Source organism: Macaca nemestrina, chromosome 4 (assembly GCF_043159975.1).
Source record: "Macaca nemestrina isolate mMacNem1 chromosome 4, mMacNem.hap1, whole genome shotgun sequence".
Taxonomy (NCBI): domain Eukaryota; kingdom Metazoa; phylum Chordata; class Mammalia; order Primates; family Cercopithecidae; genus Macaca; species Macaca nemestrina.
In genome coordinates, this window is record NC_092128.1 from 147,422,917 (window position 1) to 147,449,430 (window position 26,514).

The window sequence follows — 26,514 nt, forward strand, 5'->3', positions numbered from 1 at the left end:
TTCCTAGTAGTGTTATCCCATGTCTTACATGGATGAGTAGTCCTGGGAGTACATCTGCTTATCAACAGCCACCAGACCAATGAATGGAGAATTTCTTTGAGAACCAAGCAGGTTAAATAAATGTGTCCAAATGGTTGAACACAAAGAGGGGCTATTGGGAGATGAAGGCAAAGGTGCCTGCATGGAATGGTTCTGAGCTTCCTCTTTTTCCCTCTGTCCATTCTTTGGAGGAGAAGCTACTCATGGTTAGCAAGAGGACTTGGATTTGGCTGAAGTATGATCCTGAAACCAGGGGCCAAATGCCAGTATAAGCAAAGTCTAGCCCTATGCCATGCCTAGGGGACCACTGAAGTATTTGTGGAATAGACAAAAGAAGCAGACTCCTGGGAAAGAAGGAGAAGCCAGAGCCCATGGTGGTGCTCGGAGAAGGTTTTGGGTAAGAACAAATCCAGGAGCTAGGACAAAATTAGATCAGAACTAAAAGGAAATTCACATGGAATCAAAGAACGAGAGTTGGAAGCCCAGAGACCAAGCTGGCTCATGCCAAGAGTGGGCTGCCTGTGAAACAAAATTCCAGAGAAATGGGAGGGAGGGTACTAAGAAGGAATAAAGACAAGGAAGTCCAAAAATCACAGACAGTTGCCAGGAAAGGACAGGTGTGAGCTAGGCAGAGTTTTATTGGAGGCTCCTGCCTTCTCCATATGATGATTCCTGTTCAGTTCTTGGTGACTGGTTGCTGCCCTCCAAACACCATGGGGATACCCACCATCTTCTGGCAAGAGGAATGTCAAGGGGAAAGCTAGCTCTGATGTTCCATCCATCAGTTTTTCCACCACTTCTACAATGATAGCATGAAATGAGCATTGTCCCAGGAATCAGAAAAACCTGGATTCTTAAAATAGTTCTCCTTCGAACCCTTATCTTGAACAAGGTTCTGCTCTTATAAAATGGAAATAGCAAGGCTGGCTAAAATTCCTTGCAGCAAAGTCTGTTTCAGTATTTCAAATTTATTCAATTTTAGAAAGGTGATGGTGCATAGGCTGTGTTCTGCACATACCTCCTGATATGGTTTGCATCTGTGTCCCTACTGAAATCTCACGTTGAAATGTAACTCCCAGTGCGGGAAGTGGGCCCTGGTGGGAGGTGATTGGATCATAGGGGCGGTTTCTCATGTTTAACACCACGCCCACCTTGGTGCTGTCTTTGCAATAGTGAGTTCTCATGAGATCTGGTTGTTTAAAAGTGTGTAGCACCTCCCGCCTCTCTCTGTTCCTCCTGCCCCAGGCAAACGAAGTGCCAGCTTCCCCTTCACTTCGGCCGTGACTGTAAGCTTCCTGTGGCCTCACCAGAAGCTGCTCAGAAGCCACTATGCTTCCTGTACAGCCCACAGAACTGTTAGCCAATTAAATTTTCTTTATAAATTACCCAGTCTCAAGTATTTCTTTATAGCAACGTGAGAACTGCCTAACACACCTCTAATGGGGTCTGCACAGCACCCAATAATCAAACACCCCTGTACATGTCTCCAGTCTCCCCCTTTGTCCTCAGAACCCCGTCTGCAGATCCATTCCTTAGAGTCTTTCCTTGACCCTTCATAGCTGTGCGGCGTCCAATGAAAGACCAGAATCCAGAACCTTCCCTGTCGCTGTGACAGATATAAAAGGGCGTTGACAAAGCAAATCCATTGGAAGGTCAGATCACTCAAGAGTGTTACTCCCTGCCTGGGTAGAGTCACAGGCTAGGGAAAGAAGGCAGTGTGCATGTGTTTGCTGCCAGGAATTATTATGGGGAGAAGGTGCTAGAAATTATTATGGGAGAAGGTGCTAAGTGCAGGACCAGAAGGATGGAAAATTAGAAAATAACAAACTAAATGTGGCATCAATATGCAAAAATGGGAGTGTGCCTGATGGAGGAAATTACAGGTCTATCAGTTTAATATTCATCACATACAGGAGAATGCAAGCTTCCTATTGTACGCAGGAGTGTAATTAAATCAAGGAGTTGGACTAAAATTGGCTGCTAGAGAGGCCGAGGAATTAGCGGCAGCTCCTGTGTTGCCTCCTGCCCAATACTTGCACCTGGGAGGCTGTGCAGAAACCATGTCACCCCTTATGGGAGGGTTAAGGGAACCACCCAGTAAATATAGATTTTATTTTGCTCCTCCTCCTGTTTTATTTAACACACAAGCCCAGTTGTCCCTAGGCCATTTGAGGACAGAAATACATGAAAAGCACAGATTTAGGCTTCCAGGAAAAAAAAACAAAAAACAAAAAAAAAAACAAAACGTTTTTTGTCACTCAAAATAGAGAAATCCCATGAATGAGGCATGAGCTGAATTCTAACTCCTCACGGCGCATCTCTGTCTGGGCAGTGATGTGAGGCTGGAGGGAGTCACATTCTGCAGACCCAGAGAAAGAAGAGAGCATTTCCAGGCTCTGGCTTTTCTTGTTTTATGCACAACAGTGACCCCAGAAACTGGGCAAATCATACTTCTTTCCTGGATCCTTGAAGGGCCCTGCAGCCTCGGTAAACACAGAGTCCTTCAGGCTAGTGTCTATTTCTGGCGGTTCTTCCACGTCCCTGGCTATGTGTCTTCTGCCTCTAAGATTAAGGTCCAGAGATGCCTGACCCAACTCTCACCTTTAGAGAGAGTTTATGTCTCTCAATGGAACACCCGAGGACTTGCCCCATTAAGGCTTAGAGTTACAAATCTACCTGGGTCCCCTATTCAACAACCCTTCCCTAAAAGCTTACTTCATGCCAAGTCCTAATCAAGGGTCTGGAGGCTTCAGGTGAAATAAGACAAGCCCCTGCCCCTCAGGTAACGGGACAGACAGGTAACCATGGGGTTAGGTGCTATGGGCAGGAGCCCTGGTGTAGCAGACCCTCTGAGGAGTCACTGCCCGCTGACACACGTTTCATCTTCTTGTTTTATGGACAGCAGTGACCTGGAATACTGGGCAAATCATACCTCTTTCCTGGATCCTTGAAGGGCCCTGCAGGCTGGGTAAACACGGAGACATTTGAGCAAACCCTTATAAATCAAGGGTTCACCATGAAGCTATCTGGAAGAGCATCTGTTTGGGACACTGGAAACAACCAACAGACAGGCCCTAAGGTAAAATCAGCATCTGCAGAATTTGACATATGATGAGGAAGAGAGGAGATACAGCAAAGCTGGTGAGATGGGAAAAAAAGGAACAGATGGAATCCTAGAATCCACATGATGGGGTTCAAGTCAAAATTCCCACACATTCTGAACAAGTTCTTTTAATTTGTAGTTGTTTATTTTTAGAGATGGGGTGTCACTCTGTCGACCAGAAGTGCAGTGGGAGGATCATAGCTCGCTGTAGTCTCAAACTCCTGGGTTCAAGCGATCCTCCTGCCTTGGCCTCTTGAGTAGCTGGGACTACAGGTGCACGTCACCATGCTTGGCTAATCTTTGTATTTTGGGTAGAGATGGAGTAAAGCACTTTACACATATTGATACATTCAGTCTTCACAAGAACCTGTGAGCCGCCATAATTATCAGTCTCATTTTGTTATTGAAATGACAGGGGCTCAGTCTAGGTTCCGTTGCTCACCATGTAGAAAGCCAATCACTGAGATGACAATTATTGCCAAAGGAGAAGGCTTTAATTGGGTGCTGCAGCCGATGATATGGGAGATCAGTTTCAAACCCATCTCCCTGACCAACTAGAATTAAGAGTTTATATAGCAGGGAAGAAATGTAACCATGTGTGGGAAACCAGAACTATGGAGGGATAAGGAAGTGGAGCTGGTCAACAAGAAGCAGGTGGTTTGTTAGGAAAACAAGTATTAGGGAGGGATAAGGAAGCAATCATGATGAGTGAGAGGTCTGGCATCTCTTTTTCTGGATGCAGTGATGGGAGTTTCAGTTCTCTGATACTTTTTGAGAGGCCTGAAGGTCATTTCCTGAGAAAGGAACTCAAATAAAACAACTGTAAGGTTCAAGATTTAAGACCAGAAGGTCAATTTCTCTGTTTATTAAAACAAAAAACAAAAAACTGTCTATGGGACTACTTGGTTGGTTTCAATTTGACTGACAAGGAAAGCAAGACTCAGAAAGTTTGTAATCACAGCACTTTGGGAGGCTGAAGCAGGAGGCTCACTGGAGCCCAGGAGTTCAAGACCAGCCTGGGCAACACAACCAAACTCAGTCTCTACCAAAAATACAAAGATTAGCTGGGCATGGTGGTGTGCACCTGCAGTCCCAGCTACTCAAGAGGCCAAGGCAGGAGGATCACATGAACCCAGGAGTTTGAGACTGCAGTGAGCTATGATCCTGCTGATGCACTTCTGGGTGACAGAGCAAGACCCCGTCTCTACAAATAAAAATAAATACACATTTAAAAATAGCTTGTTCAGAATGTGGGGGAGCTTTGAGTTGAACCCCATCATGTGGATTCTAGGATTCTACACTCTGTTCCTTTTCTGTTCCTTTTTTTCCTATCTCACTGGCTTTGCTGTATCCTCCTCTCTTCCCCATCGTATGTCAAACTCTGCAGATACTGATTTTCCTTAGGACCTGTCGGTTGGCTGTATCCAGTGTCCAGAACAGATGCTCTTCTAGGTAGCTGCATGGCGAACTCTTGACTTATAAGGGTTTGTTCAAATAATGTCACTTTTTCCTTGGAGACCTGCCCCTCCCCACAGCATTCTTAACCCACCTGTCCCTATACTATTTTGTGTAACATATATCTCTTTCAAAAATGGTTTACCTATTTATTTATTTATTTTTAGAGAGAGGGTCTTGTGCTGTCACCCAGGCTGGAGTGCAGTGGTGCGCTGACTGCAGCCTTGAACTCCTGAGCTCAAGCAATCCTCCCAGTTCAGCCTCCCAAATAGGTAGGACTACAGACACACACCAACATGCCCAGCTAATTTGAAAATAGTTTTTTTGTAGAGATGGGGTCTCACTATGTTGTACAAGCTGGTATTTTATTTTATTTTATTTTATTTTATTTTTAGATGGAGTTTCGCTCTTGTTGCCCAGACTGGAGTGCAATAGCGCAATCTTGGCTCACTGCAACCTCAGCTTCCCGGGTTCAAGTGATTCTCCTGCCTCAGCCTCTCAAGTAGCTGGGATTACAGGCGCGTGCCACCACACCCAGCTAATTTTTTGTATTTTTAATAGAGGCAGGGTTTCACCATGTAGGCCGGGCTGGTCTCGAACTCCTGACCTCAGGTAATCCACCCACCTCAGCCTCCCAAAATGCTGAGATTACAGGTATGAGTCACCACACCCAGCCCAGGCTGGTTTTGAACTCCTAGCCTCGAGCAATCCTCCTGCCTCAGCCTCTCAAAGTGCTGAGATTGTAGATATGAACCACTGTGGCTGTCCAGATTAGATATTTATTACTCTTCTTGTTAATGTTTTTTTCTCTTTGTTAGAATGCAAACTCCGTGAGGGCAGGGGTTTTTGTCTCTTTTTGTTCACGATTGTATTCTGGGCACTTACAGCATTGCCTGGCATGCAGGCAGTACTCAATACATGCTTACCGATTGAATGGAGGAGTTAATGAGTACCCCTAAATAAAATAAAGCCAAGTAGAGATGCTCAGTCTTTATTTAGTTCTTGTTCAAAATTCATTTCAAGAAACTAGATCTTTATTGTGCTATTGTCAAGGAGTCTTAGCTTCACTCCAAAGTACTTGGCACGGTGCTGGCTGCCTGCTCATAACAGGGCAGATGTTCAGCTGATAAACACAGACCAATCACAGCAGGTGCCCACGACTAGCATTCAGGCTGGCGGGCCAGTGCTGGTTCCATACTGATTGTTCAGTGTTTTGAATAAGACCCCTATTAACCACTGTGGGAATGCGCTCTTTTCTTTACTAGCCCTGCTTTCCTTCTAATTTGGTCACTTTATATGTTGTATTTTGCAGAATTCCAACTCAGCTGCTGGGTAAACTGGTCAAGTTACTTCAATTCCTGTGTATCCTCCTTTTCATCTGTAAAATGGAGATAGCGTTTTCACCCCCTCATGAGGATCAAACGAAATAGTGAATGCACTGTGCTCAGGTCCATGCCAGGTGGGTAGCACACATTCCATAAATGCCAACCATAAGAATTACCACCTCCGTTCTGCCCAGATGGACTGTGGGAGTCATGCTTTATTCCATTCGGCTGACTGTGGAACTTCCTGGTTGATGTCCTAAGTGAAAATGGATTTCCTCGCTGGGCAGAAACAAAACTGCCATGATTCTTCCTGGGTAGTGCCATTAAACAACCCTCTTGATAGCATTAGCTCAGGGGTTGTTAATGTTCAATCCATTTCATATAGGCTTTCAATGAACCCAACTCCATCTCAAGGCATATAATATGTCCTGATAAATGTTCATTGTTTTCCATTTCTACCTGCTTCTCTTCCTGCCAGTCTCAACTGCTGTTCCTGTCTCCAGAGGCTCTGCCCTTAAGGAATACACATTTTCAGCCCTGGTTGTAGTGGTTTTAAATAGCAGGAAGCAGGTGGCAGTGGGCTCCCTCCCCTCCCCCTGTGGATACCACTCTGCATTGGCAGCCTCTACATGGTTTAATGTGAAACATAAAAATCCTGCTCTGGAAGTTTTCCCATGTGATGTTGTCATTGATTAAATGAGCTAATGCATGTCAGGCACTTAGAACAGTGCCTGGCTATTAAGGAAACTTACTAAGAATGTTTATGATGAATAGTGTCATTTACAAAAATGTTGCAAGATGATTGTCTTAGTCTGTTTTGTGTTGCCATAAAAGAACACCCGAGGCTGGGTGATTTATAAAGGAAAGAGGTTTCTTTGGCTCATAGGTCTGCAGGCTGTACAAGAAGCATGGCCCCAGCATCTGCTTCTGGTCTGGACCTCAGGAAGCTTTTACTCATGTTGGAAGGTGAAGGGGAGCAGATGTGTCTCATGGTGAGAGAGGGAACAAGGGAGAAGCTAGGCTCTTTTTAAACAACTAGCTCTCCTGTGAACTCACAAGGTAAGAACTCACTCATTAGCGTGGGGACGGCATCAAGGGTTTCATGAGGGATCCACCCCCATAACCCCAACACCTCCCACCAGATCCCACCTCTAACACTGGGATTTGGAGGGGACAAACATTCAAACTACATCAGTGATTTATCTTGAGAAGGCAAAAGACAAAAGTTCTGGTTTCTATTGAGAGAAATTTTCCAGCAGTTCTATTTTTGGCAAAGCCTATGACTGCCTGTACCATATTGACATGATCCATTTACCTGGGTCCTTCCCCTAGGTGTTCCCAGGGTTAGGAGAGAATATTCCTGGTCAGTATGTTTGTGATCTCTGGGTCCTTGGTGTTAGCATCTAACATTGCAAAGACCCCCAGTAACTCTTATCCAGTTGGAGGAAGACAGTACCTTTTTTTATTACAGGGTTGGGGGATATATAGCAGTGTGGTGCTCCAGATGGACACGGTCTTGGAAATCAGACTTTGTGTCTGTAATTAGAAAATTTGGGCAATTGATTAAACTCCCAATACTTCTCTTCATTCTAAAATCTCAATATAATACCTAATCTGGTGCAGTGTAGACAGATTAAATAAAATAGCATATGCACAGGGCTTGAAATGTAAATGTTATTTCTCCCCCACATACTATAAAAACTGCTCATTAGCCCTAGGGCTTACATTGTTGTGGATAATTATAAAATTATATTTCAACAAATCATCCTAGACCTACTTTCCTAATGCCTCTTCCTTTTCTTGCACGTGTTTCAGTGACAACTAGTTAGCTTTTTAACTTGTCACATCACTCACCTACTTTAAGCCTTCATTGGTTTCCTAATATAACTCTTGAAACTGCTTATAATCCAGCATCTGCTATTCTCCCATTCTCACATATCATCATATCCGCACCTTCTCTTTCCCCAACTCACACTTCCGTCTTATTGAACCACTGCGATCTCCTGGCGTGCTTTGCATTTTTATGCCACTAAGCCTTTGCATGGGCTGGTACTTGAGTATAATATGCTTTTCTCCTCTTTGACCCTCTAGAGGTCTCCTGTGCTTCCACTGATACTTGATCTAAATGTCATTCCAGTCCAGGCATGGTGGCTCACACCTGTAATCCCAGCACTTTGGGAAGCCAAGGCAGATAAATCACTGAGGTCAGGAGTTCAAGACCAGCCTGGCCAACATGGTGAAACCCCATCTCTACTAAAAATACAAATATTAGCGGGGCACGATGGCAGGTGCCTGTAATCCCAGCTACTGAGGAGACTGAGGCAGGAGAATCGCTTGAACCTGGGAGGCAGAGGTTGCAGTAAGCCAAGACCATGCCATTGTACTCCAGCCTGGGCAACAAGAGTGAAACTCCATCCCAAAAATCAATAAACAAATAAACAAATAAAAATTAAACATAAATGTCATTTCATGGAAGAAGCATATCCTCACAATGACCTTCCTTAACTTTTCCTAACCCAAGAATGGTTAACCACACCTTCCTACGCAACCTAGATACATCCTTCGTTAGCTCTTATGTCAGTACCTGTTACAAATATGCATGACTATACAAGTAATAGAAAACTGGATAAGGAATAACTTAAATAAAAAGTTTTTTTCCCTTCATTTAACAAAAACACCCAGGCTTCGGTAGTAACTGACATTGATTCAGCTTCTCATGCTGTCATCAGGGAGCTGGGCCCTTTTTGTCCTTGTGCTTTGTCATTATTCGCATGTTAGCTCTCATTCCTGTGTTTGTCACCTCGTGGTTGCACAATGGCTGCCTTTGCACCAGGCATCATATCTGTGTTCAATGCAAAATGTAGAAGGTAGGGCAGCCTTGGCCATGCCTATCCCTTTTCAAGAGCTCAAAAGCTATCTCAGAATCCTCCTGTATCCTTCTGCATATGTTTTATTGTCCAAAATTCTCATTAGCCTACACCTAGGTGCAAGGGAAGCTGATGAAGTAAGGACAGAGCTGGACACATCACCAGCCCAAACACAATTGGCATCTGTTAGCAAAAAAAACAAAAACAAAAACAAAAATAATGGAGGATGGGATTTAATATTGGAAAAATGATAACAGCAACAGCATCTGCCACATACAATTTTTTGTTTGTTTGTTTGTTTTTGTTTTTGTTTTGAGACAGAGTCTTGCTCTGCTGACCAGGCTGGAGTTCAGTAGCATGGTCTCAGCTTACTGCAACCTCCATCTCCCCGGTTCAAGTGATTCTCCTGTCTCAGCCTCTCAGGTAGCTGGGACTACAGGCACATGCCACCATGCCCAACTAATTTTTCTATTTTTAGTAGAGATGAGGTCTTGCCATGTTAGCCAGGCTGGTCTTGAATTCCTGAGCTCAAGTGATCCATCCCACCTGGGCCTCCCAAAGTGCTGGGATTACAGGTGTGAGCCACCACACCCAGCATGCCACATAGAGTACTATAACTCTTTTGTTACTTGTCTTCCCCACCAACCAGAACAGTGAGCTTCTTGAAGACCACATTGCATCTCATTTCCTTCTGCCTGGGACCTACAGTGCCTGGCATAGTGGGCACGCATCAAACATTTATGAGTAAATAAACGGAAACTATATAAATCTCCCAATCCCATCGGTTTATACACAATGTAATTCTAGTTTTATTCTTGCCCAGGAAATAGCCGGGTATTTGGCTCCATTCATAGAATCACTTGTTGTTTTGGCATCAGGTGGTTGTAGCCAAAGCTTCACCTTGGACTTTGACAGTTTACCCCGGGAAACGCACATCGTATAAAATCTCCAAGTTGACAATTCCCAGAAGCCAGAATTTGGTTCTGGTAATAAAAAACTGCAGGGTCTTGGCCGGGCACGTGGCTCATACCTGTAATCCCAACACTTTGGGAGGCCAAGGCGGGCAGATCACGAGGTCAGGAGACCGAGACCATCCTGGCTAACACGGTGAAACCCCATCTCTACTAAAAATACAAAAAAAAAAAAAAAAAAAAAAAAAAAAAAATTAGCCACGTGTGGTAGTGGGCACCTGTAGTCCCAGCTACTCGGGAGGCTGAGGCAGGAGAATGACATGAACCCGGGAGGCAGAGCTTGCAGTGAGCCGAGATCCTGCCACTGCACTCCAGCCTGGGCAACAGAGCGAGACTCCATCTCAAAAAACAAAAAACCACAGGGTCTTTAACTCTCAAGAAGCTGCCAGCTGACACAATAGCATTATATTAATTTTCTGTTTAATAAAGCGTATTGGAACCCTCAACATGGGCTGAGCAGGCTGCCTGGGGACCGAAGAAACACGAGGCAGCGTTTCACTTAAGGCAGGGGGAAGTGTTAGATAAAGGGAGTCTAATTGAAGTGTACAATATGCTTACCCATGTAGCTGCTGATAAAACATTACTCCTTTTTTTCTTTACACAGTACAAAAGATAAAATCAGAGCCACTAAGTCAAAATCATATTGAAAGCTATCCTTTAGTTCAGGTCTGTGTGCTTCTGTGTTTTGTAAGGGATCACCCTTTGAAAGGGAAGCTTTACAGAGATTGTTACTGTAGGGGCTGCAGAGAGGGTATAACTGTGGGCTCATAGGAGGCAGAAGTATTTAAATATAACTCCTGGCGAGAGAGAGGCAAGAATCTCTCATTTGCATGAAGGCTGAAGTTCAAAGCTATTCTACTTGCTGTAACTTCAAGTAACCTTTTAATTTGGGTTAAAGAGTGCATATAATTTCCACTTAATACAAGCAAGCTAAAACAGAAAATGGTGAGGTTATATATCCAGATCCTACCTATTTGAGTCTTTGGTCGCCAGACTAAAAGCTTGCTTTTTTTAAAAAAAATAATAGTCCTAAACGGTACCTAACCTGAGAGGGATGCAGTGATTGGAATGAGTCTTTTATTCTTGACATCATTGTTCCTACCTGTTCCCAATTCTCTCTCTCTCTCTTTTATTTTTTTAATACAGAGTCTCACTCGGTCACCCAGGCTGGAGTGCAGTGGTGTGATTTCAGCTCACTGCAACCTCTGCCTCCTGGGTTCAAGTGATTCTCTCATGTCAGCCTCCCGAGTAGCTGGGACTACAGGCATGTGCCACCACAGCAGCTAATTTTTGTATTTTTACTAGAGACAGGTTCACCATGTTGGCCAGGCTGGTCTCGAACTCCTGACCTCAAGTGATCCACCTGTCTTGGCCTCCCCAAGTGCTGGGATTGCAGGCGAGAGACACTGTGCCCCGCCTGACTATTCCCACCTGTTCCCAATTCTGATGGAACATAAGAGAAAGGAAAGCTATGTCCATCCATCCAAGACCAATGGGATGAAGGTGACCTCCCAAACCCCGTCCCCCACCCCACCCATGCTCTTTCCCCATATGTTAGGCAACCTAACCTGGGTCCAGACACAGCCCATCAGTTGCCCCAAGACCCCTGGAAACAGAGATGGTCGAGGCCAGATGATGTGTTTAAAGTGACAGCAGGAGATTTTAACATGTCCTGGAAGCTTGTCTCAAGGTGTTCATCAACCATATCTGTTTGAGAAAATTAATATCCTGTCCCCTCTCCTGAATGTTTGAGCAGAACTGTTCAACACCTCCAACATAGCCTTTGTACTGACAAACAGAAAATGTAATACCAGCAAAGATTCAGGGATTTTATAAGAGTATGTATTGGGAATTGTTTATTTTTTAATTATCTTTGCTTGTACCTGGCCCAAGAAATCAGAGGAGAAGGAAATTGTTAATTTCTAAAAATTATTTAACCTTCCAACAAACAAACAGTGACTCCAAATCCTGACGGCTTAATTTTTTTTTTTTTTTTTTTTTTGAGACACAGTCTTGCTGTGTTGCCTAGGCTGGAGTGTGGTGACGCAATCTCAGCTCACTACAACCTTCGACTCCTTGGTTCGAGCAGTTCTCCTGCCTCAGTCTCCTGAGTAGCTGGGATTACAGGCATGTGCCACCACGTCCGACTGATTTTTGTATTTTTAGTAGAGATGGAGTTTCACCATGTTGACCAGGCTGGTCTCGAACTCCTGACCTCGAGTGATCCACCCAGCTCAGCCTCCCACAGTGCTGGGATTACAGGCATGAACCACCACGCCCGGCTGAGTTTGTCATAAATTCTTGATAACTTACGAGGAAGAGCAGAATGAGGAGAGGGTTGGGGAGCCATTTAACATTGTTTTCATACCTACACAGAAAACATTCCACGACCACAGGCAAAATTTAACTTCTGCTCCTCCTCTCCTTCCTACTCAAAGCAAAGTCTCAGAATAGCTACTCTTTACTGTGAATAAGATTGGTCTAGAGAGCACCAATTTTTACCAGCTTCCCTGAATTAGCAGTTTTCAATAGCAGCTGTGATTTCAGAGTTAGAGCCAGTTTGGAGGTACAGTACAGTTTTTTTTTGCTAGGATCCATGATTAGCTACTGTCATTTAGAATCAGGCTACAACTCTATTCTAAGCACTTGATGGCAGGGACCACTACTTGATAAGCTTTCCAACAACACTTTTTTTTTTTTTTTTTTTTAAATTTAGTGAACAAACTAATATATACAGATAATGGATTAGCTTATTCAATCTTTTTTAATAATCCAATGAGGCTGGTGCCATTACTATCTCCAAATCATAGACAAGGAATTTGAGATACAGAGAGGTTGAGTAACTTGTGCAAAGTCACAGGACTAGTAACTAGGGACACTGGAATTTGGACCTATGTACCTGAAACTGTGCTATACAGCCTTGACTTATGGTCCACCACAGTGTCTTGCAATGCATAAGTACTGAGATGAGCTCACCTAGGGTTTGCTGTCTGGAGTTCACACCTATCTCTAAAACCTGCCTTTGATCATTCAGGGAAGTTGCATTCACAAAAGATGTTTGTATACAGTGTAGGACATAGTATGTGCTCACTAAGTGCTTACTAAATATACTGTTTTCAGAATTAAAGTCTTTGTCTTTTTTTTTTTAACCCTGCACTTTGGGAGGCCAAGGTGGGCAGATCACTTGAGATCAGGGGTTCAAGACCAACCTGGCCAAAATGGTGAAACCCCGTCTCTACTAAAAATACAAAAATTAGCCAGGTGTGGTGGCGCATGGCTGTAATCCCAGCTACTTGGGAGGCTGAGGTTGGAAAATCACTTGAACCAAGGAGGCGGAGAATACAGTGAGCAGAGATCACGCCACTGCACGCCAGCCTGGGCAACACAGAGATATTCTATAACAAACAAACACCCTCTTGTTTCTTTTCTTCTTCTAGTTCCATTGCCTTTTGTTCTTGGAGGTATATATGTTTCCCCCAGGTATGGTAGCCTCTGATATAATATGTCCAATTGCACAGTCTTCCTTTGGCTTGAACGTCTCTATAACTACATTGTTTGCCCAGAGACTCCAACTCATCCTGCAGAACACAACTCAGAGTTAATGCCTCTGCCCTTGTGTTTGTATGGCTGTGTGATCCTATCTCTGCATTGATTGTTAACTCTGAATATCCATCTTTTTTGTGATGGGTACGTTATTTGAATACAGAGACTTGGCCCCATTTTATCTTAATAAACCTTGTATATTGCATCCAGTACAATAAGTGGATGCACAGTGACTAGGTGAATTAAAGGAAAAAGACGAAACCAGAAGGAGCACCTCTGACATTTCTCTATGATTCTTGGAAGTTCTCAGGAATTTAGGACACTTCACAGTGGACAAATATCAATAAAGAAAACATCAGAGATCTCTGAAGTCAGTAAAAAATGTTGCAGCTGGATGGAATTTGCAGGGTCAATGTATTTTGTAGGAAATGATCACATTTCCATTTCAAACAAATAAACCACTATCAAATTAGTCTCCCTGTCCCCACCTTCTATCCAAGGACACCCTTCTCTTCCTCAGCTTCTAGTGAGTTATCTTTTCTCCTAAATCGCACCAAAGAAAAGATTATGCAAAGCAAGACCATTTATAACATATTTTCTCCCCTGCAAGATACAATCTAAAAACTGCTTGCTATTATGGCTTGGAATAAGATACATTATTAAGTGAATGACAGAAAAATAAGAAGACATCCATCAAAGTGTCTATTTCATTCCCATATTCAGAGCTTTCCTATATCCAGAGGGTGTCAATGCACAAATCGTGGGTAACAACGTCTTAAGTAGAAAGAACAAGAAGTACAAAAGGAAAGACTTATAAATGTGTCTTCTTGCTCTTAACCTAATTGTCTCTCTTTCGGCATTGTCTTTCAAAGGGGAAAATGGATGGCTGCTAGTTGCAGGGAAAAAATGAGGCATTTGGAGACCAAGGCTTAGTATCGTGTAGATGAGTGTGTTACTGAACTGAAATTGAGTGTGCCTGCCCAGCACAGCAAAGTCAAACACTGACTACGATTGCAGCAAGAGAAAGTGAGGGATTTATTGCAGGGCGCCAAGCAAGGAGAACTGAGCACTCGCGTTTAAGACTCAGACTCTCTGATGGCCTATAGGTAAGGGTTTTGTTGTTCTTGCTGTTGAGACAGAGTCTCACTTGGTCACCCAGGCTAAAGTGCAGTGGTGCGATCTCGGCTTACCACAACCCCTGTCACCCAGGTTCAAGCAATTCTCATGCCTCTGCCTCCTAAGTAGCTGGAATTACAGGCATGCACTACTATGCCCGGCTAATATTTGTATTTTTAGTAGAGATGGGGTTTCACCATGTTGACCAGGCTGGTCTTGAACCCCTGACCTCAAGTGATCCGTCCACCTCGGCCTCTCAAAATGCTGGGATTACCGGCATGAACCACCACACCCAGCCTAATTTAGGATTCTGATTGCTCAGAAAATCTAGCTCCCACAAGCCATTGGCTTACTTACACTGTTTCTGTTAAGAAAATGAATTTTTTGACCACTTTTGGTTTAGAATTCCCTTGAACTCTTTAGGGGGGTCTATTGTGCCTGTATTTCAGATGCTCCTGGGATGGTGGGAATGGATGACAGGGATGAAGGATCCATGCAGTGGGCAGGGGTGCTCAGCGAAAGCAAATTCCTTGGGCTGTGTGTGGTGGCTCATGCTTATTATCCCAACACTTTCGGATGCTGAGGTGGGCAGGTCACCTGAGGTCAGGAGTTTGAGACCAGCCTGGCCAACATGGTGAAGCCCCGTCTCTATAAAAATACAAAAATTAGCTGGGCATGATGGGACACATCTATAATCCCAGTTACGCAGGAGGCTGAGACAGGAGAATCGCTCGAACCCAGGAGGCAGAAGTTGTAGTGAGCCAAGATGGTGCCACTGCACTCCAGCCTAGGTGACAAAGTGAGACTGTCTCCGAAAAAAAGAAAGTTCAAAAGAGACAGGGAAGTTGAGAGGTGAGGGCAGTGTGAGCTCAGCCTGGATATGAGCTCCAGATGAAGTTTGATTAGCACATGGTTGAAAAATCTTATCATAGAAAGGTGTTAAGTTAGAGATTTCAGGTGATTGAAGCCAGGGTGTGGGAAAGAATCTCAACAGGGGTTTTGAAATTGTCCAGTATGCGCTGGGTGCAGTGACTCATGCCTGTAATCCCGGCACTTTGGGAGGCCGAGGCGGGTGGATCACCTGAGGTCGGGAGTTCTAGACCAGCCTGGCCAACATGGTGAAACCCAGTCTCTACTAAAAATGCAAAAATTAGCAGGGCATGGTGGCAGGCACCTGTAATCCCAGCTACTTGAGAGACTGAGGCAGGAGAATCACTCAAACCCGGGAGGCAGAGGTTACAGTGAGCTGAGATTGCACTACTGCACTCCAGTCTGGGCAACAAGAGTGAAATCCTATCTCCAAAAAAGAAAAAAAAAAAAAAAGAGGAAGAAGAAGAAAAGAAATTGTCCAGTGTGATGAGAGATGGGAGTGAGGAGAGATAGGGAAGTTGTGAGTCAGCCCTCCAGGAACATAGGAGAGAATGCTGTAAACTTTCACATGCTGAAGAAACATCTTGAGGATGGTAAAAAACAAACAAACAAACAAACAAAAACAAGCAAACAACAACAACAACAAAAACAGAGAGCAAGAGCTGCAATGCACAGGAATTTGCTGTTCTGGAATAATTGTTTGGACATGGTAGAGATGGGTCGGTGGATTGTCACTCTTCTTCCTCCCCAGAGATAGAGTGTGTGGGGCAACGAGCGTGCCCCTCTGATATGGTTTGGATGTGGCCCCGCTAGTCTCTTGTTGAACTGTAATCCCCAGTCTTGGAGGTGGGGCCTGGTGGGAGGTGTTCAGGTCATGGGGATGAATCCCTCGTGGCTTTGATGCTGTCCTTGTGACAGTGAGTTCTCGTGAGATTAGATTGTTTAAAAGTGTGTGACACCTCCTCCCCACCTTGCTTCTGCTCTCACCATGTGACCTATCTGCTGCAGCAATGCCTTCTGCCATGAGCAAAAACTTCCTAAGGCATCCCCAGAAGTCAAGCAGATGCCATTGCCAAGCTTGTACAGCCTGCAGAACCAGGAGCCAATTAAGCCTCCTTATAAGTTATCCAGTCTCAAGTATTCTTTTACAGCAATTGCAAGAATGGCCTAATGCACCCTCACTCAAGAAGGCTGGGGCAAGAATGAATCCTCTACTCTCCAATTAAGGCAAATACACTATTGGAACAATCTGGGAAAACATGACTCATATCACACCTCTCTTGACAATAGAATGAGGGTGTTAGAGGTAGAATGAGGGCTGAAGGTGGGGAGTAGCTGATGAGGGGAAGGATCAAGCTGATTGCACTTCAAGTGGGCCTTCCCACTGACTAGAAGGTTCCTATAAACAGGAAAACATAGAATCCAAGCATAGAGCTGGGTGTCTCTAGCTGCTTGTAGATTGTGTGTCAATGAAGCACTCCATAGAAGTAGAAAGGCCTTGGTCGGGCACGGTGGCTCATGCCTGTAATCCCAGCATTTTGGGAGGCCGAGGCAGCTGGATCACTTGAGGTCAGGAGTTTGAGAACAGCCTGACCAACATGACAAAACCCGATCTCTACTAAAAACACAAAAATTAGCTGGGTGTGGTGGCATGTGCCTGTAATTCCAGCTACTTGGGAGACAGAGGCATGAGAATCACTTGAACCTAGGAGGTGGAGGTAGCAGTGGGCCAAGATGCACCACTACACTCTAGCCTGTGCAACACAGTGAGACTCCATCTCAAAAAAATTGTTTTGAAAGTAGAATGGTCTTTTTTTTTTTTTTTTTTGAGACGGAGTCTCGCTCTGTAGCCCGGGCTAGAGTACAGTGGCCCGATCTCAGCTCACTGCAAGCTCCGCCTCCCGGGTTTACGCCATTCTCCTGCCTCAGCCTCCCGAGTAGCTGGGACTACAGGCGCCCGCCACCTCGCCCGGCTAGTTTTTTGTATTTTTTAGTAGAGACGGGGTTTCACCGTGTTCGCCAGGATGGTCTCGATCTCCTGACCTCGTGATCCACCCGTCTCGGCCTCCCAAAGTGCTGGGATTACAGGCTTGAGCCACCGCGCCCGGCCAGTAGAATGGTCTTAAAAGGAAAATTCCTGGCATTTTAGTCATTCAGGGCAAGGGAATCACAAGACTGGCCATTTGATTGTGAACTGAACTGAAGGAGCCCTTTCAACTTCCTACATCATTAAAATGTAACTCTGCATTGAGGTTGTGATATATTTTGGATGTTTGTTCTCTCGAAATATCCTGTTGAAATGTGGCCCCCAGTGTTGGAGGTGGGGCCTAGTGGGAGGTATTTGGGTCGTGGGAATGGTCCTGTCATGAATGGCTTGGTGCCATCCTCAAGAGATTGAGTGAGTTCTCACTCTTGGTTTTCAAGAGATCTGGTTGTTAAAAATAGTCTGGCAGCTCCATTTCTTCTCTTCCTCCCTCTCTTGCCATGTAACATGCCAGCTCCCTCTTTACCTTCCATTATAACTTGAAGCTTCCTGAGGCCCTCACCAGCAGCAGATGCTGGTACCATATTTCTTGTACAGCCTGCAGAACCATGAGCCAAATAAACCCCTTTCCTTTATAAACTACCCAGCCTCAGATATTCCTTTATAGCAATGGAGATGGACTAAGATAGATTGCATTCAAGATATGATGCCTGGTTTAGTAATAGATATTCTGAAATGTCTCATATTCTGAAATGTCTCGTAACCAAATAGCATATTCAGAAAAGTCATAGCCTTGGCCCTGTGAGGCACTGGGATTGAGCATAGAGTAAGGTTGGAGAATCACCGTGTGTGGGGGGATGAAGAATGTGCGTGAGCTCCCAAGACATGGTCAGTTTGTGCAAGAAGAGAAGACAGAGGATGATGCTGATGACTTAGGTGTCAGAGGACAGAAGGAACTAGCCAGGTAAATGAGGATATTGTGGGAAAAGGCAATCAGGAAATGGGGCTAAATGTGTAACTACAGGTAGAGTAGTGTGGGAACAGTCCAGTTCCAGTTCTCTTTTCTGGGGCATGGGGTTATGTGATGCTCACTGTGATGACCTGGATGTCTCATTTTCCTGTGTAGGGTGGGACAGGGTGTACCTGACTCTGTTAGCGTATTAGTCCGTTTCCACATTGCTGATAAAAACATACCCAAGACTGGGAATAAAAAGAGGTTTAATTGGACTTACAGTTCCGTATGACTGGGGAGGCCTCAGAATCATGGCAGGAGGTGAAAGGCACTTCTTACATGGTGGCGGCAAGAGAAAATGAGGACAGTGCTAAAGCAGAAACCCCTGATAAAACCATCAGATCTTGTGAGGCTTATTCACTACCATGAGAACAGTACGGGGGAAACTGCCCTCATGATTCAAATTATATCCCACTGGGTGCTTCCCACAACATATGGGAATTATGGGAATACAATTCAAGATGAGATTTGGGTGGGGACACAGAGCCAAACCATATCATTTCACTCATGGCCCCTTCAAATCTCATGTCCTCACATTTCAAAACCAATCATGCCTTCCCAACAGTCCCCCAAAGTCTTAACTCATTTCAGCATTAACCCAAATGTCCACAGTCAAAAGTCTTATCTGAGACAAGGCAAATCCCTTCCACCTATGAGCCTGTAAAATCAAAAGCAAACTAGTTACTTCCTACATACAATGGGGATACAGGTATTGGATAAATATAGCCATTCCAAATGGGAGAAATTGGCCAAAACAAAGGGGTTACAGGACTTATGCAAGTCCGAAATCCAGAGGGGCAGTCAAATCTTAATGCTCCAAAATGATCTCCTTTGACTCCAGGTCTCACTTCCAGGTCATGCAAATGCAAGAGGTGGGTTCCCATGGTCTTGGGCAGCTCAGTCCCTGTGGCTTTGCAGGGTACAGCCACCCTCCCAGCTGCTTTCACAGGCTGGCCATTGGCTCGTGGCTTTTGGCTCGTGGAGGAAGGTGTTGTTGGATCTACCATTCTGGGGTGTGGAGGACGGTGGCCCTCTTCTCATAGCTCCACTAGGCAGTGCCCCAGTGTGTGGAGGCTCGGACCCCACATTTCCCTTCTGCACTGCCCTAGCAACGGTTCTCCATGAGCATCTCACCACGTGGAAGCTGCCAAGGCTGGGGGCTTGCACCCTCTGAAGCCATGGCTCAAGCTCTACGTCGGCCCCTTTCAGCCACGGCTGGAGCAGTTGAGATGCAGTATACCAAATCCCTCAGCTGCACACAACACAGGGACCCTGGGCTGGGCCTAAAAATCCATTTTCTTCTAGGCATCCAGGCCTGCAATGGGAGGGGCTGCCTGAAGACCTCTGACATGTCCCGGAGACATTTTCCCCATTGTCTTGGGGATTAACATTGGGCTCCTCCTTACTTAGGCAAATTTCTGCAGGCATCTTGAATTTCTCTTCAGAAAAGGGATTTTTCTTTTCTGTCCCATTGTCAGGCTGCAAATTCTCTGAACTTTTATGCTCTGCTTCCCTTATAAAACTGAATGCCTTTAACAGTACCCAAGTCACCTCTTGAATGCTTTGCTGCTTAGAAATTTTTTCCACCAGATACCCTAAATCATCTCTTTCAAGTTCAAAGTTCCACAAATCTCTAGGGCAGGGGCAAAATGCCGCCAGTTTCTTTGCTAAAACATAACAAGAGTCACGTTTGCTCCAGTTCCCAATAAGTTCCTCTTCTCCATTGAGACCACCTCAGCCTGGACCTTATTGTCCATATCGCTATCAGGATTTCAGTCAAAGTCATTCAACAAGTCTCTAGGAAGTTCGAAACTTTCCCACATTTTCCTGTCTTCTTCTGAGCCCTCCAAATGATTCCAACCTCTCCCTGTTACCCAGTTCCAAAGTTGCCTTACTCTACTGGTATCAGTGTACTGTATTGGTCCATTTTTATGCTGTAACCCCTTTGTTTTGGCCAATTTCTCCCATTTGGAATGGCTGTATTTATCCAATACCTGTACCCCCATTGTATCTAGGAAGTAACTAGCTTACTTTTGAAAGGCATACCTGAGACTGGTATGAGGTTTAATTGGGCTTACAGTTCCACATGGCTGAGGAGGCCTCAGAATCACTGTGGGAGGTGAAAGGCACTTATTACATGGTGGCAGTAAGAGAAAATGAGGAAGATGCTAAAGCAAAACCCTTGATAAAACCATCAGATCTTGTGAGACATATTCACTACCATGAGAACAGTATGGGGGAAACCGCCCCCATGATTCAAATTATCTCTCACTTGGTCCCCTTTCAAAACATGTTGGAATTATGGGAGTACAATTGAAGATGAGATTTGGGTGGGGGCACAGAGCTAAACCGTATCAGTCAGATTTGCATGGCTGTCTCCTTTGGTTTTTGCTTTTAATTTCATGCTGCATTGTCAGAGAAGTTTTTTAATACTCTAATTTTTTTTTTTTTTTTTTTTTACTTTTTGTGCATTTGCATAGGGGTGAGCGTGTGTGGGACTTGTTTTGAATGCAATACAATACTAAAAAGAAGAGGGCTAAAGGAATTCATTTTATAAAGCTTCTAAGTCCACACCCTTGCAGATCTGTGAGCTCACAGGAACCAAAATCTTTATCTGAATTTCCATCAGAGGAGGCAGGCTTTTGAGCACTCACTGCCTCGGAGCACTAGTCGAATGAGTCCAGTATGAGGTGGGCTTTTGGCGTCTGGGAAAAGTAAGCCAGTGGGGGAAGCCAGCATGACTGAGACCACTTTGAATTCCACCAACTAAGAAGGGGGCAGCTGGCTGCCGTTTTTCACCTAGAAGAAGCCAAATCACCCATCTAGCTTTTTCACATTTCAAAAGTGAAAGGTGGAAGTTTCATTTTTCAGCTAGAATTTTTGGCACCTTAGTTATAACCTAGAATGAGGTTTTTTTTGGTTTTGTTTTTGTTGAAACAGGGATTCACTCGAGTGCAGTGATGCGATCTTGGCTCACTGCAAGCTCTGCCTCCCCAGTTCAAGTGATTCCCCTGCCTCAGCCTCCCCAGTAACTGGGATTACAGACAGGAGCCAACATGCCCGGCTAATTTTTATAGTTTTTAGTAGAGACAGAGTTTCACCATGTTGGCCAGGCTGGTCTCGAACTCCTGACCTCAAGTGATCCACCCTCCTTGGCCTCCCAAAGTGCTGGGATTACAGGCGTGAGCTACCATGCCCAGCCTAGAATGAGTTTTCACACTGAATTTTTTATAAATTATATCTTTGGTGGATTATAAGCATGTATTTATTGACTAGTTTTGTGTCAGATATCGAGATATGCCTGCATAAAGTTAGGAATGATTAATCTTGGCCGGGCGCCGTGGCTCACGCCTATAATACTAGCACTTTGGGAGGCCGAGGTGGGTGGATCACGAGGTCAGGAGATCGAGACCATCCTGGCTAACACCGTGAAACCCCATCTCTACTAAAAATACAAAAAATTAGCTGGGCATGGCGGCGGGCACCTGTAGTACCAGCTACTTAGGAGGCTGAGGCAGGAGAATGGCGTGAACCTGGGAGGTGGAGCTTGCAGTGAGCTGAGATTGCGCCACTGCACTCCAGCCTGGGTGACAGAGTGAGACTTCGTCTCAAAAAAAAAAAAAAAAAAGAAAAAAAAAAAAAGGAAAAAGAAACGTTTAGTCTTTACGTAATATGTAATATAAGGAACATTATCCCCATTGCACAGATAAGGAGATGAAAAATATGCATGAAGAGATGAAGAAATATGCACGAGATAGCACCTTGAAGCTGGAGCCTACCTCCAAACCCACGCACCTTCTCTTCCTTCCCAGTAATAGCAACTAAAACTCCAACAGCAAGTAGTACACCCAACACATGCAGCCTTTTCCCCTAAGCACTGTGTTTATTATGCTTGTGTTTCTGAATTAGAAAGACTGGGGCGCAGGGAAGGCGATGGTAACAGGGGAGTTTGTTTTTTTCCCAGGAGGCTATGAATAATGGATGGGCATTCATGCTTCTCTGGCTGCGTCATCATTTCCCTTCCTTTATAACATGGGATGTTGGCACCCCGGCTCACTCAGTGTGCTTAGTTTGGAGACACAGTGTGACTGCTGCTGGGTAGAGCCAGCATGGCGGCCGTCTGTGAGCAGGATGATACTTTAGTGGGGGAAAGATCCCAGGTGTAGACTGTCACACAGAGACAGTGCATGGTGACGTGCGAGCCAACGACTCTCTATGCATTTCCAGTTAGAAGTTCTAAATTGGGCGGGCGTGGTGGCTCACACCTGTAATTCCAGCACTTTGGGAGGTCAAGGTGGGCAGATCAGGAGGTCAGGGGATCGAGACCATCCTGGCTAACACAGTGAAACCCCGTCTCTAATAAAAATACAAAAAATTAGCCGGGCATGATGGCGGGCACCTGTAGTCCCAGCCACTTGGGAGACTGAGGCAGGAGAATGGCATGAACCCAGGAGGCAGAGTTTGCAGTGAGCCAAGATCACGCCACTGCACTCCAGCCTGGGTGATGAGCAAGACTCCGTCTCAAAAAAAGAGTTCTAAATTGTTTTGGGTTGCTTTCCCCTGCCCCTTTCAATGTTTAGAGGAACAAACTCTTTTTTGTTTTGACAGAGTGACAGAGTCTGGCTCTGTCATCCAGGCTGGAGTGCAATGGCACTATCTCGGCTCACCATAACCTCTGCCTCCTGGGTTTAAGCAGTTCTGTGCCTCAGCCTCCCGAGTAGCTGGAATTACAGACACTCACCAACAGGCCTGGCTAATCTTTGTATTTTTAGTAGAGATGGGGTTTCACCATCTTGGGCAGGCTGGTCTTGAACTCCTGACCTCGTGATCCACCCGCCTCGGCCTCCCAAAGTGCTGGGATTACAGCCATGAGCCATCAGGCCTGGCCCAAAGTACTCTTATGTTGAAGTTAATTTTATTTTATTTTTTTGAGACAGGGTCTCACTTTGTCACCCAGGCTGGAGTGAAGTGGCATGATCACAGCTCACTGCAGCATGCAATTCCTCGGCTCAAGTGACCCTCGTGCCTCAGCCTCCTGAGTAGCTGGGACTACATGTATGCTCCAACATATCTGGCTAATTTTTACATTTTTAAAGTAGACACAAGGTCTCGCTATGTTGCTCAGACTGGTATAGAACTCCTGGACTCAAGCAGTTCTTGTGCCTCGGCCTCTCACAGTGTTGGGATTATAGGCATGAGCCCCTGTGCCCAGACAAAGTTAATTTTTATTGTCAAAAATTTCGTATCTGTGTCTACTGTCCCCTGTTATGATCAGGAAGGGAGTTTGCAAAAAGGTGGCACTGGCTGCATGCAGGAATTAATCCCACCTTAGCAAATTCCCTGGTTGGTCACCTGTGGTTAGTGCCACACGTCTCACCAGCATTAGCCTGTTCCAAAACGCTTCACTAAAGGCCGCTTCTCGTGATCTGAGAAGGCTGAAAAATAATTCTCACCTACTCAGAAATGAAAATGCAGACACTTGAATAAATAGTTGAGGTTTTCTAGTGATAGCTAGAACTCCTCAATGTATACTTGACAATGCTTCATTACCTTCTTTAGCTATTCTTGGGTGAAGTAACGAATGCAAGCAAAAGATGATCACATCTTCAGCACAAGTGCAATGGAAGGCTTTCGAATAAATTCCAATGTGTTAGAAACCATTTATATCTATCTGAGATTGTAAATGATTACTAGCATGTTAGAATATGTATATTTTATTTATATTTATATGTTATATATTTCATTTATACATTTATTTATCGTATACTTTATTATATTATTTATTTATTTTTTAGAGGGAGAGTCTTGCTCTGCCACCCATGCTAGAGTGCAGTGTCATGATCATAGCTTACTGCAGCCTCCAACTCCTGGGCTCAAGTGATCCTCCTGCCTCAGCCTCCTCATTAGCTGGGATTACAGGTGAGTGCCATCACATCTATTTTTTTTTTTTTTTTAAGTTTTTTGAAGTTTTTGGCATCTCACTATGTTGCCCAGACTGGTCTCGAGCTCCTCTTGGCTTCAAGTGATCCTCCCACCTCAGCCAAAGTGCTGGGATTACAGATGTGGGCTGAGCCACCCGACCGGCCAACATAGATTTCATTCTTAAGACAACAACGGTTAATTATCCCTCTTGTAAAACTTTGTGAAGAGGACAATTACTACTGAATTAATTTTTTTTAGAAATCTGTATGCATATTCTTGATGCTTAGTTTTAAATTTTTCAATTTTATTTATGTATTTTTTTTTTTTTTGACCATGTCTCACTCTATCGCCCAGGCTGGGTGCAATGGCAGGATCTTGGCTCACTGCAACCTCCGCCTCCCAGGTTCAAGTGATTCCCCTGTTTCAGCCCCGCAAGTAGCTGGGACTACAGGCATGTGCCACCATGTCTGGCTAATTTTGTATTTTTAGTAGAGATGGGGTTTCACCATGTTGGCCAGGTTGGTCTCAAACTACTGTTCTCAGGTGATCCGCAAGCTTTGGCCTTCCAAAGTGCTGGGATTACAGGCGTGAGCCACTGCGCCCGGCCTTGACACTTCATTTAATAATGTGTTTTAGACACTTACCAGGGTGCGTGACACCATGCCAGGCAATTAGAGTGATAGTAGACCCTTGGCAGTTGAGGGCTTTGACATTTGTGACTTTGCACACTTTCCACCGAACCTGAGGCTCCCTGGAATGTAATACGGAGGCCTGGATTTGTGTGTTGCATTCTCTAAGTGTGACAGGAGCAGTTCACCAGTTAGCGAGTCGCCCTTGTCCACTGACGGCAGCATTCCCCTGGGGCTCTGCTGTTCTCTCCTCCCCTGACTTCCTGCCGGTCACTCTCATGAAATCTGAAAAATTTTACCACTTCACAAAACAAAATATGGATCCGAAAAGACACATTATCTCGTTTCATAGGACAAACAATATGCCATTGATAAATCGAGTGACATTGATAAATTGAGGGGTTAGTAAAGAGCGTTATGAGTAGTCATCCACTCAAATGTTTGAGGATTTGCATTTTAAAAATATGTCCAGTGTCCGGGTGTGATGGCTTATGCCTGTAATCCCAGTGCTTTGGGAGGCCAAGGGTGGCAGATCATTTGAGGTCAGGAGTTCGAGACCAGGCTGGCCAATATGGTGAAACCCTGTCTCTACTAAAAATACAAAAATTAGCTGGGCGTGGTGGTGCACACCTGCAATCCTAGCTACTTATGAAGCTGAGACAGGAGAATTGCTTGAACCTGGTAGGCAGAGTGCAGTGAACCGAGATCCCTCCACTGCACTCCAGTCTAGGCAACAGAGCGAGACCCTGTCTCAAAAAAAAAAAAAAAAAAAGTCAAGTGTAAAAAAATAAACTATATACACATATCCACATATCCATCCTAAGATTTCCAAGCTGAGAGCAGTGTATTCACTATTTTCACTCCTGTTTCCATGCATTCACCCACCTATTTCTTCATTCCACAAATACTTTTCAGCTTAGCAGGGAAATTGAGATCAGGGCAAAATTACAATAGTGGTGATTATTTATGATTATGAAAAATTAAAGTGGCCTATAATCCCAGCACTTTGGGAGGCTGAGGTGGGCGGATCACGAGGTCAGGAGTTCAAGACCAGCCTGGCCAACACGATGAAACCCCATCTCTACTAAAAATACAAAAACTAGCTGGGTGTGGTGGTGGGCGCATGAAGTCCCAGCTACTCAGGAGGCTGAGGCAGAAGAATCACTTGAATCCAGGAGACGGAGGTTGCAGTGAGCTGAGATCGCACCACTGTACTCCAGCCTGGGTGACAGAGCACGACTCCATCTCAAAACCTAATAATAATAATAGTAATGAAAGCAGTCTTATATTAATATTACAAATGCATCATCTCTGTATGAACCGGCCAATCAGCACGTGCCATAAAGTGGTGCTTCAGGACTTCAGAAGAGAGAAAGGTTATTGGGCAATGTGGTTAAGACAGTTTCTGGAGGACTGGCACTGTAATGATGCATTGAAGGACAGCTACTCGTATTCTGTAGCAGCTAAGTTGTAAGGCCTGTTGGAACTTCAGTAGCAGAGTGGGGAGAGTAGTGGAAATTAGGAACCTGGAATTAAGGCTGCTCTCAGTAGGAGGTGACTCACTGTCATCTTAAGGGAGCTTTGGGTAAATTCCTGTTCTACCTGATTGGTTATGGAAGGAAGTCACTGATAGGTAAGAGAAGAATACGTACAGAAGGAAGAACAGTTATTCTAGGCA